This window comes from Rutidosis leptorrhynchoides, chromosome 1, assembly GCF_046630445.1.
Source record: "Rutidosis leptorrhynchoides isolate AG116_Rl617_1_P2 chromosome 1, CSIRO_AGI_Rlap_v1, whole genome shotgun sequence".
Taxonomy (NCBI): domain Eukaryota; kingdom Viridiplantae; phylum Streptophyta; class Magnoliopsida; order Asterales; family Asteraceae; genus Rutidosis; species Rutidosis leptorrhynchoides.
In genome coordinates, this window is record NC_092333.1 from 204,929,486 (window position 1) to 204,935,841 (window position 6,356).

Here is a 6,356-nt window from a genome sequence, read left to right on the forward strand (position 1 = left end):
AATTCGTTTAATTGACTTAACCGTAGACGTCCGGCTTCATGTAAATCAAGATTACACGTCTTCAAAGCCCAAAATGCTTCGTGCTCAATTTCTACTGGAAGATGACATGCTTTTTCGTAAACGAGTTTAAAAGGTGTGGTTCCAATTGGAGTTTTGTAGGCTGTTCTAAAAGCCCAGAGTGTATCCTCTAATTTCATGGACCATTCCTTCGGATTTGATCCTACGGTTTTCTCTAGAATACGTTTTAAAGCTCGGTTGGTATTTTCAACTTGTTCACTTGTTTGTGGATGATAAGCGGTTGAGATTTTATGAGTTACTCCATATCTTTTGAGAACTTTCTGAAATTGATTATTACAAAATTGAGTACCCCGATCACTTATTAAAGCTTTCGGTGTTACAAACCTTGCAAAAATACATTTTAAAAAATTGACTACAACTCGTGCATCATTAGTTGGGAGAGCTTGTGCTTCCGCCCATTTAGATACATAATCAATGGCAACGAGAATGTAGAGATTATTATGAGATTTTAGAAATGGACCCATAAAGTCAATACCCCAAACGTCAAATATTTCACATACTTGAATGACATTTTGTGGCATTTCATCACGTTGACTTATTTTTTCGGCCCTTTGACAAGCATCACAAGATTTACAAAGAAGGTGTGCATCTTTGAAAATTGTAGGCCAATAGAATCCAGCGTCGTAAACTTTTCTTGCAGTGAGTTGAGGCCCATAATGCCCTCCTGTTGGTCCTGTGTGACAATGGTTTAGGATTTGACTAGCTTCATCCCCGAATACACATCGGCGTATTATTCCATCGGGACAACTTTTAAACAAATGTGGATCTTCCCAAAAATAGTGTTTTATATCACTAAAGAATTTCTTTCATTTTTGATATGGCAACCCCTTTTTCAAGAAATCCACATACTAAGTAGTTTGCATAGTCTGCAAACCAAGAAATTTCATTATAATCGATTTTCAATAGATATTCATCAGGGAAGTTATCTTGTATGGCCGATTCATTTAGAACTTCTAATTCGGGATTTTCAAGACGAGAAAGATGAGTAGCTGCGAAATTTTTTGCTCCCTTTTTGTCTCGGATTTCAATATCAAACTCTTGTAAGAGTAAGATCCAACGGATTAATCGTGGTTTAGCATCTTGTTTTGAAAATAGGTATCTAAGAGCAGAATGGTCGGTATAGACCACCGTTTTTGCTAGAACGAGATATGATCGAAATTTGTCAAAAGCAAAGACAATAGCAAAGAGTTCTTTTTCAGTAGTTGTGTAATTCGTTTGTGCTCCTTGTAACGTCTTACTAGCGTAATAAATAGGTTGAAATCGTTTTTGAATCCTTTGTCCTAAAACGGCTCCCATTGCAAAATCACTTGCATCGCACATAAGTTCAAATGGTAATTTCCAATTTGGAGTTATCATGATCGGCGCATTAGTGAGTTTTTCTTTAAAAATATTAAAAGATTTGATGCATTCATCCGAAAAGATGAATGAAGCATCCTTTTCTAGGAGTTTATTCATAGGAGTGGCAATTTTAGAAAAATCTTTTATGAAACGTCGGTAAAAACCTGCATGCCCTATAAAACTCCTAACTCCTCTAACATTGGTGGGATGTGGAAGTTTAGTAATTACATCTACTTTTTCTCTATCCACTTTAATTCCTTTCTTTAAAATTTTGTGACCAAGAACGATGCCTTCTTTAACCATGAAATGGCATTTCTCCCAATTAAGAACTAGATTTGATTGCTCGCATCTAATAAGCATTCGTTCAAGATTAACTAGACATGTTTCAAAAGTATCACCGAAGACTGAAAATTCATCCATGAAGACTTCCATGCATTCTTCTATCATGTCGTGAAAAATCTCCATCATGCACCTTTGAAAGGTTGCAGGGGCATTGCAAAATCCAAATGGCATGCGTTTGTAAGCAAAAGTACCATAAGGGCATGTGAACGTGGTTTTCTCTTGATCCTCAGGTACTATTGGAATTTGAAAGTATCCGGAGAAACCGTCAAGAAAACAATAGTAACTATTCCCAGCTAATCTTTCCAACATTTGATCAATGAAAGGTAAGAGAAAGTGATCTTTTCTGGTGGCGTCATTTAATTTTCTATAATCAATACAAACACGCCATCCTGTTACAGTCCTAGTAGGAATAAGCTCATTTTTGTCATTTGTGATGACAGTCATGCCACCCTTCTTAGGTACGCATTGAACTGGGCTTACCCATGGACTATCATAGATTGGATAAATTAAACCTGCATCTCGCAATTTAATAATTTCTTTCTTAACAACATCTTGCATATTAGGATTTAGTCTTCGTTGGCGTTGCACATATGTTTTATGACCTTCTTCCATAAGGATTTTATGTGTGCAATTAATGTCATGAATTTTCCATGCAATAGCTGGTTTATGAGCTTTTAGCACGGAAATGAGTTGAGATTTTTCATTTTCAGTAAGAGAAGACGATATTATTACAGGTAATTCAGATTCACCATGTAAATAAGCGTATTCCAAATGGTTTGGAAGTGGCTTTAACTCTAATGTCGGTGGTTCTTCTATCGATGATTTATATCGATATCTGTCTTCTTCTTTTAACATTTGAAGTTCTTCTGTTGTTGGTTCGTAATCATTAGCTATGAATGTGGCTAACATTTCAGCTTCATCAATTGGTTCAGCTCCTTCTCTTAAAGAACATTCTCCTGTTCCTTGTAATTCTGGAAATTCTTCTAACAATTCTGCATGTGAATCTATAGTTTGAATATAATAACATGTATCATCTGCAGATTGCGGTTGTTGCATGGCTCTATCAACAGAAAAGGTAACACTCTCGTCCTCTATACTTAGGGTCAGTTTCTTACCAAACACGTCTATTATTGCTTTAGCCGTGTTTAAGAATGGTCTTCCTAATATAAGAGGAACTCGAGAATCTTCTTCCATGTCCAGAATAACAAAATCTACTGGAAATACTAAAGTACCAACTTTAACTAGCATGTTTTCCATTATCCCTCTAGGATATTTTACTGATCGATCTGCTAGTTGTATACTTATTCGTGTTGGTTTCAATTCTCCAAGGTCTAGTTTAGTGTATAGTGAATACGGCATTAAATTTATACTAGCACCTAAGTCTGCCAATGCTTCTATTGAACTAAGACTACCCAGAAAACATGGAATTGTGAAACTTCCTGGATCTGATAATTTTTCTAGTATCTTATTCAACAGCACTGCAGAACAATTAGCATTCATAGTAACAGCCGAGGGTTCTTCTATTTTCTTTCTATTTGTGATTAGATCTTTCAGGAATTTAGCATACCTTGGCAATCCTGAAATTACATCATCGAAAGGAAGATTTACATTTATTTGTTTAAACATATCCAAGAATTTGGATTGCTCGGCTTCAAGTCTTTCTTTTCTCATTTTACTCGGGTAAGGAAGTGGTGGTTGGTATGGTTTAACATAAGACTTTTCCTTAACTGTGTTATCTTCATTAACCTTTTCAACTACCAGTTCTGTTTCCTTATCATGCTCAGGCTGTGGTGCCTGTGTAGTAGGAATAGAGTCATCAGAAATTACAGGCATTTCAGGTGGTTTAAGTGTAATACCACTTCTCGTGGTAATGGCTTTAGCTGTTTCGTTCCGGGGGTTAGCATTTGTATCACTAGGTAGACTTCCCGGTTTTCTTTCTCCTATTAACCTTGCTAGGTTGCTCACTTCTTGTTCGAGATTTTGAATTGAAGCTTGTTGATTTCTAAATGCTTGAGCATTTTGTTCATTAGTTTATTTCTGAGATGTGAAAAATTGCGTTTGAGATTCAACTAGCTTCGACATCATATCTTCTAAATTTGGCTTTTTATCATTGGTTTGTGGTGGTTTATTTTGAAAAATAGGTCTTTGCTGGTTGTAAGTATTATTGGATACTTGCTGATTGCTAGGACCTTGTTGGTTGTTGTATGGAACATTTCGGTTATAATTCTGATTGTAGTTTGGTCTTGGCGGTTGATAATTATTCTGATAATTATTTCCAGGCCTTTGGTTCATGTATTAAACATTCTCTCTTTGTTCCAGTGTTTGTTCAATACTGAGACAATCTTTTGTCAAATGTGGTCCTCCACACTGCTCACAACTAATTCGTATTGAGTGAATATCTTTAGTCATCTTTTCCATTCGTCTCTCGAAAGTATCTATCTTTGCTGAAATGGAATCAAAGTCATGGCTAGAATCAGCTCTAGCTGCTTTAGATGATCTAACGATATCTTTTTCTTGATGCCACTCATGTGAGTGGGAAGCAGTGTTATCAATAATTTTGTAAGCTTCAGTTGCGGTTTTCTTCATAATGGAACCACCAGTTGCTATGTCGATGTCTTTTCGTGTAGTAATATCACATCCTTGGTAGAATATTTGTACTATTTGATAAGTGTCTAAACCATGTTGCGGACATCCTCTCAATAACTTTTCAAATCTTGTCCACGCCTCATATAGAGTTTCATTTGGCTTTTGTGTGAACGTAATAATTTCTCCTTGGAGTCTCACGGCTTTAGATGCCGGAAAGAATTGTTTAAGAAATTTTTCAACTAAAACATCCCATGTATCAATCGCCCTTTTAGGTAACGATTCTAACCAATCTTTGACTTCTCCCTTTAAAGTCCAGGGAAATAACATGAGATAGATATGTTCATCCTCAACTTCTCTGATCTTAAATAGAGTACAAATTCTATTAAAAGTTCGAAGATGTTCATTTGGATCTTCCTTCGGCGCACCACTAAATTGGCATTGATTAGTTACCATGTGTAGGATTTGTCCTTTGATTTCATAATCTGGCACATTAATGTCTGGTTGAGTAATTGCATGACCTTGGCCAGTGCGTTTAGCCCTCATTCGGTGTTCCATACTTAGAGGTTCCAGATTTTTCATGATTGAATTTGTTGAATCTGAATCACTAGAGGATTCAGACTTAATGGTTTCTTCCTCGACAACCTCTGGTGAGTGATTTGTGGTTCAAGAGGAATGATTAGTGATTCAGGATCTCTGAATTGTCCCTGAATATTCTCAATTGTGATGTTGGCTTCAAAAAATGGATTATCGAAAATTTTAATTGGAGTACTTGGTCGACTAGATGACGATTCTAAAGAAAAATCAATGGCGACAATATTGGCTAGATGTCTTGATCGAGTTACAGGTGGTGAACGTATGAAAGGTGGTGAAAGTTTCGCTCGGTGCATTCACCGAATATCCTATTAGTTATAAAAGATAAAAATTATATAAGTTATCAAATTAATAGACTTTTCTGATTTTGCCCACGTTTTGAATATCCAATAGATGCAGCAGGTAGCCAGGACCCTTTAAATCGGAAGCCCACAACTCGCTACTAACAAATCCAACTATTACTACGAATCAGAAAATTTTGGATGTCTATCAATTTAACCACTTAAAATAATTTTTTTTGTTGAAATTTAAAGAAAATAAAGAAAACTCTATGTTCTAAAAACTAGAGCGTCGAGAAATAAGAAAGAAAAAGAGCGCGTCGAAAAACGTCGAAAAATAAAAAGTCGAAAAATAAAAAGTCAAAAAATAATATTATGAAAATAAACCGTTGAAACTTAAAAGTCTAAAAATTAAATATTAAAAGTTGCGTCTAAAGGTATTAAAGCTTAAAAGGAATTCTATATCCAAAACGGCAATTACTTAAAAGGTACTAAAATTTATTAAATACTAAAGCGATAAGCGACGTCGTAAAATTCTAAGGCGTCTAAATCTTAATCTAAAGAAAAAGTACTTAAGGGATTTTACAGCAAAGTGTAAAAATCTAGAAATAAAGTAACTACGGCAAATACTAAATTTAAACTAATTACGAACGAAAAATATACAAAATATAGAAATAAAACTTAAAGTTATGAAAATACAGTTTTTATAAAAATATTATTTTTATATTATTTATATAAAAGTATTAGTTTTATATATTTAATAATAATTATTAAGCTTAATAATACTAATTAAAACTAAAAATAAAACTAATTTAAACTAATTAATATTTTAATTAAACCCTAATTATAATTAATTATATAATAAAACTAACCCTAATTCGTTGGTCAAAGGTACCAGACCTATCTAATCAGCTCATGCGATCGCATGAGCTGAGTGTTTTAATACCATGCGGTCGCATGGCTTCGGGTACCAGGCCAGATTATGGGCTGCTACAGTACCAGACCCGATTCTTTTTACTTATATTTTTTTTTTCTGTTTTTAACTCATATAAAATATTTATATAATTAAAAACTTATATTTTAAAAATTACCTATTAGTTTTTGTAACTAAAAAAGAAAAAAACAAACTTTTTAATTTTAAAA

General features: G+C 34.3%; 1 non-coding gene across 1 annotated transcript; it reads left to right on the forward strand.

The window, feature by feature from the left end:
• Positions 1–4,432: 4,432 nt before the first annotated feature.
• Positions 4,433–4,539, forward strand: LOC139886851 (small nucleolar RNA R71). The gene has a single exon (XR_011772712.1). It is a non-coding gene; the product is annotated as a small nucleolar RNA R71 (small nucleolar RNA).
• The last annotated feature ends 1,817 nt before the right edge of the window (positions 4,540–6,356 follow it).